The sequence below is a fragment of the Polistes fuscatus genome, unplaced genomic scaffold (assembly GCF_010416935.1).
Source record: "Polistes fuscatus isolate 324 unplaced genomic scaffold, CU_Pfus_HIC Scaffold12, whole genome shotgun sequence".
NCBI lineage: Eukaryota > Metazoa > Arthropoda > Insecta > Hymenoptera > Vespidae > Polistes > Polistes fuscatus.
In genome coordinates this window covers 6,128,164-6,144,446 of record NW_025113020.1, presented here as the reverse complement: position 1 = coordinate 6,144,446, position 16,283 = coordinate 6,128,164, and the positions used below count along the sequence as shown (strand labels likewise).

The window sequence follows — 16,283 nt, the reverse complement described above, 5'->3', positions numbered from 1 at the left end:
TTAATTTACCTTCTATCTTGATTGATGAATGCCCGATGGGTCTCCTTCCCTTAGGATTACGATGCTGTAGACGGTTCCAACGAAAATCAGAAACTTACGTGTTTCTTATCGCGACCACGACACTGATTCTAATTTTTACAACTGCATTGCACGCAGTTCAAATATCAAACACTAACACTAACACTTAGCCTTCTGAAAAGAGAGAAAAGAACAAAACGATTAGAATCATTGTTATAGTTTAAAAATTATAAGTAATTATTAAAGAAATATATTTAATAGAAAAATTAATTTACCTTTTATCTTCAGTGATGAATGCCCGATGGGTCTCTACCCTTAGGATGACGATGGCACACGTATAAACCGAATAAAAGAAACTTTCGGAGTTTCTTTACCCGAAAAATTTCCGATTTTTGTTTAACGATGCAAACACTCGATACCTCATTGCCTACGCGCTCGATTGCAATGATGTTCTGAAACAGAAAATGAAAAAGAACGATTAATATCTTCGTCGTAATCGAAAACTATTGAAAATTTATCATAGAAAATGTTTCATAGAAAAATTATACTTACTTTTAATCTTCAGTGATGAATGCCCGATGGGTCTCCTACCCTTAGGATGACATGGGTGGACGGTAACGAAAATAAAAACTATAAAAAGTTTTTTATCGCGAACGCGAACGCGAACGCGAACGCGACCGAGACGTGCTTTACCGACCGCATGCACGTCAAAAACGTCTGAAAGAATGCACAAGATTAGTGTTCCTAGAAAATAAATCGAGTATTTTAATGTGGGATATAATATGAAGGTAGTATTAAAGGGAAAACAATGTAATGATAATTATTAGGAAAATGAAAGAAACTAATTATCATTATAATGTTAATGGTAAGCGGTCTTTAGCTGGATTTTACTTGCAATGGAATGTTTAACATATAAAATATGTTAAACATTATACTGAAAGTAAAATACCATTGCCCAGGTCTAACCACGAGGAGGTAACCGCTTCTGAAGACCCGGGATGTGCATCCTGAAGATGTCCCCATCCGAATTAAATTGAAACCAAAGAAAATGAAATGAAAATGATCACCCCGTGAATGATTTTTAATGAGCCCCACTCTTATGCCCCACCCTAAGAGTTTTATTCGGAAAATCTTTATAATTACTATCGATAATGAAGAGAAAAATGGAAAACCAAATAAAAAAATGATAAAAGATTAGTAAAACATGAATGGAATCGAAGTAACATGTAACCCGTGAACAAATAAAATACATTAAATATAAATGTCACACGCGTGTAATGTGCTAAGGGGAGAAGAATAAATAGTTTAAAATTATACATGTAATTATAAATTAAATTATACATTTAATTATACTAATAATTATCTTACACTATGTTTTATTATAACTAAGTCCACGTGCTGTCCTGGTGTGGTCCTCGTACTGTCCTGGTTTGGTCCTCGTGCTGTCCTGGTGTGGTCCTCCTCCTATGTAACCTGCAACAAAAAAAGCAAAGGGATAGGGAAGAAGTGGAAAAGTATGCTTTTTAAAGTGAAACTTTTTACGTTTTTTTTTTAAGTGGTATCCCACCGGTTGGACTAATCCACTGACTCTAATCTTAATTACGAGGAACTTACGCTGCACGTACAGTTTGCCCACCGGTACTATATTTACTGCAGGCTTGAAGAACTTAATCCCTGGGCCCGTCTTACTAATAGCAGTGGTAGACATCCCTTCTAATGCAGTTTCAGTTCCTATGCTACGTGCACATCTATGCTTGCAAAATCGCGAGTTAAAAAAAGCAAAGTAAAATAAAAAAAAATAAAAAAAAAAAGGATAGGGCGTTTCACTTTAAAAAGCTAAGGGTAGGACATGATTCTATCTTTTGGGAGAAAGATAGAATCAAGGCTCGCGTGGGCAGGGTCGCATCCCTGAAGTAAATTCCTTCTTAACAAATGGCGCCCTTTGCGAAGAAGAAATCCACCCGCTACCCATTGAATTGTTTCTAAAAAAATAATAAAATTTTAATAAACGTTTGATATTAAATTTTATATAACAATGATTGAAAAACAATCTAAGTAATTGGAGAAGTTTATAATTATGTTACAATCCAAGAACGCAACCAAGCTGAAGACACAGTCATCTAAAATCATAAAAATAAATTCATATTAAAATTATTTTCTATATTCAAAATACGTTAATAGGAGAGTATGTAATATTTAAAATAACGTATGTATATGTTTAAGCAATTATATATATAAGTATTAGTAGAGAATAATACTTTGTTCAATACACCTTAAATAATTGTTAATTAAACGAGAGATAGAAATGTTCTTGCGCAGTGATGACTTCGGAGGGGAGGGGTAAAATTTTCATCTATTATAACATAAAATAGAAATTAATTAATATTCAAAGTACGTCAAAAGTTAGGTAATATTTAAATAAATATATATGCTTTTAAACAATCTTAATTATAATAAGAATTCATTAAAATATTAAAATAATTGTTAATTAATCGGTGCAAGTGTCTATTGTTGTGTAAAAGCTCGGAGTATTTGTTCTGTGATCCCTCCTCCTCGAAATTCACCGTTGATCTGAGTAATTATCCTCTGTTAAAGTTTTTTTGGTGAAAGTTGTTTATGTGACTTTCCGAAAATTGCGCATGTGTATAAAAGAAAATCAATAAAATTAATCAATAAAATTTAATATTATAACGCTCTCATTTAATATTCTTTTATTTTTTGTATAATTGTTTAAACTAATATACATTTGTTGTTACGTTCTTGCGCAGTGATGACTTCGAGGAGGTGGGGGGGTATAATTTTCATTTAATAAAATATCGGATCGAAATTATTTAATATTTAAAATATGTTAATAAGTATTTAATACCTATACTAGTACATATATGTCTAAATAATCTGAAATATAAAGAGAGTGCATTAGTGCATTAATATAATTGTTAATTAATCGGTGCAAGGGTCTATTGTTGTCTAAAAGCTCGGAGTATATGTTCTGTGATCCCTCCTCCTCGAAATTCACCGTTGATCTGAGTAATTATCCTCTGTTAAAGTTTTTTTGGTGAAAGTTGTTTATGTGACTTTCCGAAAATTGCGCATGTGTATAAAAGAAAATCAATAAAATTAATCAATAAAATTTAACATTATAACGTTCTCGTTTTAATATTTTTTTATTTTTTATGTAATTATTTTAATGTTCCTGCGCAGTGAAGACTTCGAGGATTGAATTCAGCTGTAACATAAGAAAAATGCATTAATGCATTTGATGCTAGTATCTATGCAATTTTTATGCAATTGTTTACATAAAACTACACTATAAAGATGTAATTATCTATTAAAGATGTAACATGTAAAAATTAAATTATTTTCTATGGCATTTATTAACGTATATGTAAATGAAAAAAGAAAGTACATTTCTCTAAACAATTTTTAGATTTTCCAGAAAGAAAGAGCCTATTATCTATCCATTGCAAATGTGATTTAAAAAAGAAACCTGTGAAAAAAAATATTATTCTAGCACTGTAAAAATAAAATGAATGAATCCAATGCAATCTCTTTTATACATCCGCAAATTTAATTTCAACAATTTTGGACTACACCCTGGTATCTGTAAATATATAAAAGTTATTAAAAAACATTATAAAGTAAACGGTAAATTTTAGGTTTATGTGTATTAGTATTCAGTAACGAAATTAAGTTTAAGAAAGTCATCTAAAGAAACATAAAATAAAAATATATTAAAATTATTTCTATTGAAAGTACGTTAATATGTATGTAATGTTTAAACCAGTAGATATGTATTTAAAAAATCTGAAATATAAAGAGAGTGCATTAAAATATTAAAATTATTGTTAATTAATTGATAGAAGTGTCTTTTGTTGTTAAAAAGTTCGTAATATATGTTCGGAGCTTTGTCCTCTTCGAAATTCCCCTTCAGACTGGGCCTTTGTCCTCTATGTTAATTACTTTTATTGAAAGTTGTTTATATGACTGTCCGAACGTTACGCATATGTAAAAAGAGAATAATCCACCTAAACAATTAAATTTAAGATTATAACGTTCTCATTTTAGTATTCATTTAATTTTTATGTAATTGTTTAAACTAATGTACATTTTTTGTAACGTTTGGAAATTTTCATCGAAAAGAATATCACATAGAAATAATTTAATATCTAAAGTATACTAATAAATAAGTAATTTTTAAACCAGTACACATGTGTTTCAATGAATTGAAATAAAAAAAGAGTGTATTAGAATATTAAAATAATCGTTAATAATCGATAAAAGTGTCTATTGTCGCTTAAATGTTCGTAGCATATGTATGCGCATATAATATTCGAAATAAATAAAAATTATGATTATATTATAGCAGTCTTTTAATTTTTGTGCAATTGTTTAAACAAACGTCCTTTAAAAATATTTTCTTATAGGAGAATATTAACATTAATAAACAATAGTAAATAGCTTGGAAAAATATTAATGAATGTATTTATCGATATACATAATATATCTATATATACTGTGAAAGGCATTTAAATGCCACCCTCGAATCAAAATTTTGACGTTTTTCTGATTTCACATAGGAATCCATATGTTCCGGTATTTTAAATCCGGTATTTTAAATTTGTCGTGACGTCACAAAAATGAAAATTTGGTAATAGGATCACAGGATGATACAAGAGCTCTTCGAAGAGAGTAGGAAACGAGAGCGCTGATTGGTTGATAAATAGCCAATCAGCTCTCAATATATGGCCTAGAAGAGCGCTGATTGGTTGATAAATAGCCAATCAGCTCCTAATAGTGCGCTGATTGGTTGATAAATAGCCAATCAGCTTTTAATAGTGCGCTGATTGGTTGATAAATAGCCAATCAGCTCTCAATATATGGCCTAGAAGAGCGCTGATTGGTTGAAAATTGACCAATCGGCTCTTAGTGGATTTCTGATTGGTTGATGCTGGGTCTATTATTAACCAATCAGCGCACTTGTTTCCTATTCTCTTCGAAGAGCTCTTGTATCATCCTGTGATCCTATTACCAAAATTTCATTTTTGTGACGTCACGACAAATTTAAAATACCGGATTTAAAATACCGGAACATATGGATTCCTATGTGAAATCAGAAAAACGTCAAAATTTTGATTCGAGGGTGCATTTAAATGCCTTTCACAGTATATATAGATATATTATATATATCGATAAATACATTCATTAATATTTTTCCAAGCTATTAAATATTATTTATAGTCTTTTATAATATTAGTTCTATGAATATAGAAAAAAAGGAAGAGAATATAAATAATCATTTTTTCACAAAAAATTAGAATATTAATATTTCTCAATAGTGACCTAAATAAGATATTTTACTGTGACGAAAATTAGAATAATGTGATATTTTTATCATTTTTTTTTTTTTTTAATTATCTCTTATTACATTATTCCAAGGAGTCTATAAAATTCGCCAAACATTTAAATTTTATTTTAATTCATTAATGATAGTTAAATTAATTATATTATACTTTACGTATATGTAAATAAAATATGCTAATGCACAAATATTTTTAGAAAATATATATTAATAAGTAATATTAAATGTACAATCATGGTATGACATCGTCTTAAAAATTACAATGAATTTGTTACATTATTGAGCTATTAAAACACTACTCTGCGCTTTAAATTATAGATATATGTAGTAAATAATTCATTTCGTATCTTCACTTATGAAATCACACCCGGTATCAAATATATAAGCATATTATTTAAAAAAAGATTTATCTAGCAATCGTTAAACGAAACAACAAATACATTTTATATATGTAATGCCACCACAATGTGGCATAATAGTGTGATATGTTTCTTCATGATACTACAGTTTTCTTCTTTTCTACCCAAATTTTGTGCTACTAGAATATTCCTTTAATCTCTTTTTCATTTAAGAAATTGCACAGAAAACCCTACAAAGGAAATGAAACTATTAGTTTGTTACACTATCTCATGTAAAATTGAAAAATCTACAGTATATTCTCTGTTGTATAGATAAGAAAAGATACTAGAAATGTTTTTAGTATTTCTTTTCTATCAACGTACCATTAAATAATGAATGATCCTTATTAGAAATTATATAGCACAAGTACAGTTAAATCTTAAAAAGCAAGTGAAAGACTTGATGATCAGTAGAATTTAATTTTCTGACAGCATTATTTTCTTCTCCTTTAGATTTACGAAATTAAGACATTTTTTCAATATTTCTTATCTATGGCCTTTCTGCTTTAACAATTTATTATTCAAAAAGAATAGTTTCCTTTAGATAAATTATTGCCAGTCGATGTATAATAGTATTTTCAATTACGAAGTACAATACTAAATAATATACTTTATATATGTTAGGAATATCCTAATGCAATGTATTTCCTATTTGACTTTTAAATTTATAATAACCATGATGCATTCCTTCTTCTATTCTTTTGAAAGAATATTACAGTACATGGTTTCCTTCAATTCTTTTGACAAATATTATAGTACATGGTTTCCTTCCAGTGTGAGAACGGAACACTTTCACCTGTGTCTTCCTAAATCTTTCATGATTACAGTGTTTTTCGATTTTTCTTATCTAATTGAAAATTATCTTTCCTTTCTTCTAGTTTAATGAATGATCACCTATGCAGAAAGAATAAGATCTTTAATACTTTGAATAAATATTTTTTAAGAAATTATTATAATATTGGTTTATTCCCAATACAAGATAATTATGTTTGAGTATTAAAAGATCCTTTAAACTGCTGCTGCATTCTATTTGTAAAATGATTCCCATGGCATCTCTACAAAAAAGAATTCATTGATACGAGTCCTCAAAATTTTCTAGTAAGTCGATTACCAATAATTTTTTTTATTACCTAGTAGAGAGTACGCTTGGCACAATTTGTAAAAGAAAAGAATCCCTTATATAATATGATTCCTATTTGTCTTTTAAATTTGTAATAATCAGGATGCTTTCTTTCTTGAATTATTTTGATATAATATTATAGTACATGGTTTCCTTCCAGTGTGAGAACGTAGCACGTTCACCTGTGTCTTCCTAAATCTTTCATGATTAAAGTGTTGTTGGATTCTTCTTAACGTAGTGAAAAATCATAGTCTCTCTTTTCCAGTACATTGATTGAACACCTATGCAGAAAGAATCAGATCTTTAATACTTTGAATAAATATTTTTTAGAAAATATTATAATATTGGTTTATTCCCAATAAAAGAAATTTATGTTTGCCTTTTAAAAGATCCTTTAAACTGTGCTGCATTCTATTTGCAAAATGATTCCCATGGAATCTCTACAAAAAGAAATTAGTTAATACAAGTCCACAATATTTTCTAGTGAGTCGATTAACAATAATATCTTTCATTACCTGGTACGAGGCTTGGCAATACAATTTGTATAAGAAAAGAATTCTTAATATAATATGATTCCTTTTTGTCTTTTAAATTTTTAGTAATCAGGATGCATTCATTCTTCAATTCTTTTGATAGTATATTATAATACATAGTTTCCTTCCAGGGTGAGAACAAAACCCTTTCCACACTGTCTTCCTAGATCTCTCACGATTACAGTGTAGTTGGATTTTGCTTATCGAATTGAAAATTATCTTTCCTTTCTTCCAGTTTAATGATTGATCACCTATGCAGAAAGAATAAGATCTTAATACTTTGAATAAATATCTTTTAAGAAATTATTATAATATTGGTTTATTCCCAATACAAGATAATTATGTTTGCTTATTAAAAGATCCTTTAAACTGCTGCTGCATTCTATTTGTAAAATGATTCCCATGGCATCTCTACAAAAAAGAAATTCGTTGATACAAGTCCTCAATATTTTCTAGTAAGTCGATTAACAATAATTTTTTTTATTACCTGGTACGAGGCTTGGCAATACAATTTGTAAAAGAAAAGAATCCCTTATGTAATATGATTCCTATTTGTCTTTTAAATTTGTAAAATTTAAGATTGTAACGTTCTGATTTAAACATTATTTCAATTTTATGTAATTGTTTAAACTAATATACGTTTGTTTTTACGTCCCTATGCAATGATGACTTTGGATAATAAAATTTTTATCCAGAAAAATATCACATTAAAATTATTTTATATTCAAAGTATGTTAATAAGTATGTAATGTTTAAACCAGTACATATGTGTTTAAACAATCTGAAATATAAAGAGATTGCATTAGAATATTAAAATAATATTTAAATAATCGATAGGAATGTCTATTGTTGTCTAAAAGATCGGAATATATGATCTATGTACCGTCCCCTTCGAAATCGATCGTTGAAATGAGACGTTGTCCTCTATGAAAGTACTTTTATTAAATGTTGTTTATAAGACCTTCCAAACAATGCGCATGTGTATAAAGGGTGTCATACATCTAATACATAATCTTTAAGATTAAAACGTTATGATTTTCATATTTTATCTATTTTAAGTAATTATTATAATGCTTCTGCGCAGTGGTGACTTCGAGGGTAAAATTTAGCTGCAATATAAGAAAAGTGCATTAGTGCATTAAATAATTGTTAATGTATACGTAATGTACACGTATATGTAAATGAAAAATAAAGTACATTTCTCTAAACAATTATACAACTAATATATTCAAACAATTAATACAACAATATACTAATGTAAAATGTGAATTATTGAAGTTATACCATTATGATAGAAGAAAGCTGAGGTGTTTGCACGTTTAAGTATTATATAAAAATTGCCTGGATTCATTTTAAAATCTTGTAAACTCTTCTTTTATGTATGTACTTGATACACAAACAATAAGAAAGCCTAATAGATGCTGTGCTTTTTCAAATCTTCAAATACTTGCAAATCTGAAAATCATATGATTGTTTTAGTAAAGTATCAAGCAAATTGAACGAGTCTATTATGTATATGTATGATATTTGAATAAGATGTCACTCTCCCTCTCTCTTTTCCCTTCTTATACTTTTTATATTACTCTTCTTTATGTTATAAAAGAAAAGAGATATACTTACCACAACTGATATCAATATAAAAAAGTAAACAAATTATTAATTAGATAAAAAAGTAAACACCATCAGACTGAGACTGAGTATATGCATTCATGCTGTTTTCTACCAATGTTTGAAAACCTAAAAAAAAGTAACATAGCATTGGTATAATATAAAGAAAATTCAATATATGAGTGTTTTGTATACGTGTAACACGTTCCTTGTTGATATTCACAAAATAGTGTGTAGAATAAGGACAATATACACTAAAAACTTTATAACATTGCACTGAAAACACAATTATATAGAAAAGAAACCACGTTATAGAAATCTTTAAAACAAATGATATAAAGCACTATAGCCATCCTTAAAGAATTAAAATAAATTGAAACAAAACAATTGACATCTCTCATGCCAACCATGAAAGTATAAATTCCCATACTCTGTATTGATATGGAAAAACTCTTGTTATTTTAATTCTTGAAGGATGGCTATAATGATGTATGTCAATTGTTTTTAAAATATCTGCAACGAGGTTTCTTTTCTATACGATTCTGTTTTTCTGTGTGGTTTCTAGTGTATAACCTCCTTATTTTATTTCTTATTTTTTAAATATTATAAAGGAACGTTTACACCTAATAGGAAAATAAAATTATTTTTGATTTATTAAATAAATAAATTTTGTGTGTATTTCTGTGCAGTGTGATAAAGTTTTTAGTGTATACTATCTTTATTCTACACATTATTTTTTAAATATTAACAAGGATAACTTGATACTTTACTAATACAGTCTTATGATTTTCAGATTTGCAAGATTTTAAGATTTGGAAAAGCACAGCATCAATTAGGCTTTCTTATTGTTTTGTGTATCAAGTACATACATAAAAGAAGAGTTTACAAGATTTTAAAATGAATCCTGGTAATTTTTTTGGTATTTAAATGAGCAAACACCTCAGCTTTCTTCTGTCATAATGGTAAACTTTAATAATTCACATTTTCCATTTGTATATTGTTTATTAATTGTTTCAATAGATTGGTTGTATAATTGTTTAGAGAAATGTAACAATTAATATAAGTTAACAATTATTTTAATGCACTAATGCACTTTTCTTATATTGCAGCTAAATTTTACCCTCGAAGTCCTCATTGCGCAGAAGCATTATAATAATTACTTAAAATAGATAAAAATATGAAAATCATAACGTTTTAATCTTAAAGATTATGTATTAGATGTATGACACCCTTTATACACATGCGCATCGTTTGGAAGGTCTTATAAACAACATTTAATAAAAGTACTTTCATAGAGGACAACGTCTCATTTCAACGGTGGATTTCGAAGGGGACGGTACATCGATCATATATTCCTAGCTTTTAGACAACAATAGACATTCCTATCGATTATTTAACAATTATTTTAATATTCTAATGCAATCTCTTTATATTTCTATTGTTTAAACACATATGTACTGGTTTAAACATTACATACTTATTAATATACTTTGAATATAAAATAATTTTAATGTGATATTTTTCTGGATAAAAATTTTATTATCCAAAGTCATCATTGCACAGGGACGTTAAAACAAATGTATATTAGTTTAAACAATTACATAACAATTGAAGGAATGTTTAAATCAGAACGTTGCCATGTGATAAAGTTTTTAGTGTATATTGTCTTTATTTTATTCGTTATTTTTTGAATATTAACAAGGAACGTATACACCTAATAGAAAAATAAATTAGATAAGAATAATTATTAATTAGATTAATAATTAGATAATTATAATTGATAATAAAATTGATATTTAATTTATGTAATAAATAAATTATGTATGTTCTCTTGCGGTGTGATAAGGTTTATAGTGCATATTGTCTTTATTCTTTTCGTTATTTTTTAAATATTAACAAGATACTTGTACCTTAAATAAAAAATAGAATAAATTTTTTATTTATTTAATAAATAAATTATCATATCTAGCTTGACTAGCGTGGTCATGAAGAAAGCCTATATGGTAATTGGGAATTTCTGATTGGTCACTTAACGTCCAAAGTGTAAGACCAAAGATGATTAGCGAATCAGCGCTCTTTTCTTCTTGGCCGTCGTGGAGATAGCACGGATACTTCGTCGTCCCGTTAATCTCAGGTAATTAAAAAATATTTTCTAACGTAAATAATCTTCTATATACTAATAGATTCTTCTAGTAAATGACTTCCAAATGATATAATCGAAAGATTACGATAATGTCGAGGATAAAAAATTTGCGTAGAAAAAAATTCCATGTACATTGCTATGCATTTTTCTACGCAATTTATATATATATATGTATATCTTGTTTTACGATATCATTTCTATCGACTCGAACACTATCGATATCGACTTATAATGATTAATTTTGATTGTTTGGATTAATAAAGTATATATTTCGAAATTGTTATGTTCCTACATCCTATTTTTAACTATTCGATATTTTTCTATATAGATGGAAAAATGCAAAATCTCAAGTAGCCATTGGTCAACGGATTTCGCTACTTTTTTTGAAAGTTGACTACCGCGCATACTACCGCGCGCAGCAGATGCGCAGCAGAGGCAACGCAGTGGCAACGGAAGGGGGCGCAGGGGAAAGGTAGAGGAAACGCCATTTTCTGTCAGCTGTATATGTTCCAGCGTACTGCGTCATCTCGTTTAATTCAGGTAATTGAAAAGTATTTTACACCTTTCTATTATATATCAAACGATAGCTATAAGCAAGATTTCCATACGTGAGTATTTTCAAAACGAAATATTGAAAAGTTCGATAGATATCTGTGAGAATATAACATCGATATATCTCGATATCCCGCCAAACTCACCAATGTTACTTAACAATATTTCTTCTAATTTCCAGTTTTTTCATGGTATCGATAATTACTACCATCTCTAATGATGCTCTAATTAATTATTTTTCATAATTATGTATTCAAAGATCGTATTTCGTATTAAATTCGATTCCTGTCACATACACACACATACAGGCATATATGCATAAGTATAGGTAGCTCGTACACATACACTCATATATTTGATTTTTTTTGTTATACTAATGTAATCTTTTTTTTCCTTTTTTAGGTACCGAGCATTAGGAGAGTCCAGCAGGAATACATATACTCAGTCTAACAATTGTGTTTACTCTTTTTTATCTTCATATTCATCGAGGTGAGCGTTATTCTTTTTTTTTAACCATACAGAAATGTATACAAAGAGTGAGAACGAAAGTGAGAGAGAGAGAGAGAGAGAGAGAAAATAAGAAAACAAAATATTCTATCTACGGGCAATAACGAATGTGTACGTATATTCCAGGAATTTCTCGAAGTGAGAACAGAAGAAACGAAGACAGCCGAAAACAAAACGAAGACAGCCGAACGTTCGACAGAAGGACGCGGTTACGTGTTCATTCCTGATCAGTCCTTCAACGAGCTAAGATCTAACTAACGTGACGTATTAAACTATTATATATATATAACGTTATCGATTTTTATTAACAATTTTTACTGATATTAATACTTTATATGTAATTTTATACAAGTAGTGAGATAAAGGCAATTAATATTGCTTGAATTTATATTGATTCTTTATGATAAAATATCTTTAAAAGTGTGCAATGCCTTCAGGAATGATTCACAGGATATATTGTTCTATAATCTTTTTAGTATGTTTCAGCTTTTCAGAGTTTTATTTAATTTTATTTTATTCATCGTCATCCTAAGGGTAGGATACCCATCCTGCAGTCATCAATGAAGACTAAAAGTAAGTATATTTCCTATTAAACGTTTCTATGATAACTTTAATGGTTTTTATACGACGATGACATTAATTGTTCTTTTTCTTTTTCTGTTTCAGAACATCATTGCAATCGAGCGCGTAGGCAATGAGGTACTCGTGTGTTGCATCGTAAAAATAAAATACAAAAGAATCGGAAAGTAAAGTCAGTGTTGATCGTCGCATGTTAAAGTTTCGTTTGCTCGGTTAAGAAACTCCGTAAGTTTCTTTTATTCGGTTTAAACGTGTGCTCATCGTCATCCTAAGGGTAGGATACCCATCGTGCATTCATCAATGAAGAATAAACGTAAGTCAATTTTTATTTTAAACACTTTCTCAATAATTATAATAATTTTTTTACTTACAACAATGATATTTATAATTTTTTTTTATTTCTGTTTCAGACATCATGGGATATATCAGTGTTGGAAGTGTTTGTGAATTGTGTTTGTGAAGTGTTGCAAGTGTTCGTGCATTGCTATCGTGCGCGAAGCAATATACGGGAGTGTTGTATCGTTAAATATAATTAAAATCACGGATTAGAAGCACGTTCGTTCGTTTTTCAATTCCGTCGCGTTCGCGAACTATTTTTGAAATATATATTAAATTAACTGCGACCAAGGCAGTAATTGCATTAGAGTTTGTTCGAGTAAAGTTGTATTTTTATCTTTAAACAGTCGCACAGACTGTTCGCGTATTAGAATCAGTGCATCAATGAAGATTTTTCTACTTGCATTGACTGTGTGCAAAGCAGTCTTTGAATTAGTTGTGTAGAATCAGTGATCGGGCGTATAGTAAATTAAAATCATACGCGAATTAGAATCAGTGTTTTCGACGTATAATAAAATTTCGGTTTCGCGATAAGAAACTCATCTATAGTTTCTTATTTTCGTTTATACCGCGTTTTTAGATTCACGCGAGGTGCATCGCCATGGTGCAATTGAATTTCATCCCATTGGAATGCATTGTAAGTATCTATTTTTATTTACATTTTATTCGATTTTATTTATATGATTTTGGATTATATTGCAAATAACTTAGTTTTGTTCTATTTTATTTTACAGATATGACGACGGACTTTCTATCTTATCAAAGATGTGGAATGAATTCTTCGATGGATCTTCGATGGATCTTCGATGGATCTTCGATGATCTTCGATGGATCTTCGATGGATCTTCGATGGATCTTCGATGGATCTTCGATGGATCTTCGATGGATCTTCGATACTCGCATTCTATAATACTTGCTGCGAAGTAGGAGTGTTTTGGAGCCATCGTAGAACTTCTTATGCCGTGAGTTAAAATTTAAAGTCCCTCCGGTGCTCAATCATGTCGAGGATGAAAGGTCCTAATCGGCACGAGTTACTGGTTGTAATTATTTAAAAATTAGTGACGAGCACATGAGTAATTCTTTCTAGGAGTTACTCATGAAAATTGTATATGTATTGTATATTGTATTGTATATTTATATTAGTTCAGGATAGGTTTTCTTGTCTCACCGGTTAAATTCATTTAATTAATAATGCAATTATTAATGCACTTTCTTTTTATTACGTGTTTTGTTCTGGTTAGTAGTGGTGAAATCGAGCATTAATTTACTCGTTTCGTCCAGAAAAGCATGTAATAAATGTCTTACATGCATTGCTTCGTACTTAGTTTATCTAATCGCGATTAATTTTGATATATCGATACTTCGATATTATAAATAAATGAGCAAGAAGACAAACTCATTCGCGACGGATAGATTCTAGCAGTTAAGTGGTGGCTCAAAGCCCAGTTCTTTTATTAGAACAGCCAACTTAATGAAAGGAGTCGTCCGAGGTTTTTAAATATATTAAATATATTAAAAGATATTTTCAAAGTCATTATTTATTAAAAAAATTGTAGAGTCCTTAGTCGCTTAGATGAATTTTTATAAAAATGTATATTTATGTTATGTATATATGTGTTTTTAATCATATTTTTTAGATCAGGATTTTCAGCTTCTAATGTACTAATCTCCCGTTTCTCCCCCCTATACTTTCTGCGTTCTCATCTATACGTGTGCCCAGGTGCTACTCGTATGGGTGAGAAACAGTTGGTATAGGTTTAGTTTTAAGTTTTTTCCCCTATTGGCGGCTGTCATTGTGCTAGTGATTGCACGGTGTACGTTGCACCTGTGTGTGCGTTTAGGTGTGTGCATTGTACATCGTTTCGCGACACGTAATACCGCGCTTATTATTTTTTTAAGTTATTGAATAAAAATAACTTGTAGAGTCACGTGTACGATACAAACTTTTTTTTTTTTTTTTAACAATCGTTTTGCATAGTAGAGTTACCGCATTTATTTGTGGAAACTTTGATATACTCGTATATTACTAGTATGCATATATACTAGTGTATACTTGTATTTTTGCTGTAGTTTTTTATGCAATAATCACTAGCCTTGGCAGACGATTACAGCAATCAGTACGTATACCCTTTAGCATATAAGTTTAGAAAACGTGGTTGAACTAGGGTGTCGGAGGTGCCCCGGGGCATGCTCTCTAGTTTAGGCTTTTGCACCCTGGTGGTATGTGAGAGAATCGTGGAGTGGGTGGGTGGGTACGTATGTGTATTTGCTCTTTTTAAATACGGGTAATTGGCAGACAGGTAGCATACTTCTTTGAATGAATGTGAAAACTTTAATTTTAAGTAGGTAGGACCCAGGAAAGGCATTAGGCTTACTTTCACTCCGGAGTGGAAATTTCGCCTCCTGGTTTATACAGAATTGTTGCAAAATTTTATCATCTCATTCTATTATGCTTGTTTTGTAAATTTATTTTGTGACTCTTCTGTAATTTTCATTATGTATCATGATTCAAAGGGATTTGCAACAATTTGAAAGATTCATTTCTATTTCGATTCTATCTCGAACGAGATAGACTCGAACAAATTCGCAAATACTTTGATTAATTTGATACTTAGTTTTAAGTATTATGTGATTAGCACTTCGCACAATAGCAATTTTCTCTTATAATGAAAAGTATTTGATATAGTTCAATATAACAAGTGAATGAAATGAAAATATTGCAAGAAAATGCATTACATTTGTTGCATTATTTAATTTCAATTAATTTTGTTATTTGATATTAAAAGTGCGACGTGTTATTAGGTCATCGAGAGAAATTATCTGCTTGGACGTTTGATTAATTGTGCTCGTGTAATATTATGCAATGAACTCTAAGTTCATCCATGGTTATACGAGCTTGAATATAATTAACATTAAATATAAATTAATTTTTTCATAATTCCATATTAGAATCATAAAGAAATAAAAATTAATTTGCAAAAAAAGATATGAGATATCTTATCTTTCTTGCACGTTGAAAATGTCCAATGCAGTTTTCAGGGATGAAGAAAGAAGAGGCTAATGCCGAAGAGGCCCCCACTTAATTGTGGCTGAAGAGGGCAACTACATAGACTATTGAGTTATTTTCAAA

General features: G+C 29.5%; 1 long non-coding RNA gene across 1 annotated transcript; it reads right to left on the bottom strand.

Moving 5' to 3' along the window:
* Nucleotides 1–7,487: 7,487 nt before the first annotated feature.
* LOC122513351 lies at nt 7,488–7,793 on the bottom strand. Its single transcript, XR_006302727.1, has 2 exons — nt 7,761–7,793; nt 7,488–7,679 (listed from the first exon to the last, which is right to left on the bottom strand). It is a non-coding gene; the product is annotated as an uncharacterized LOC122513351 (long non-coding RNA).
* Nucleotides 7,794–16,283: the final 8,490 nt, after the last annotated feature.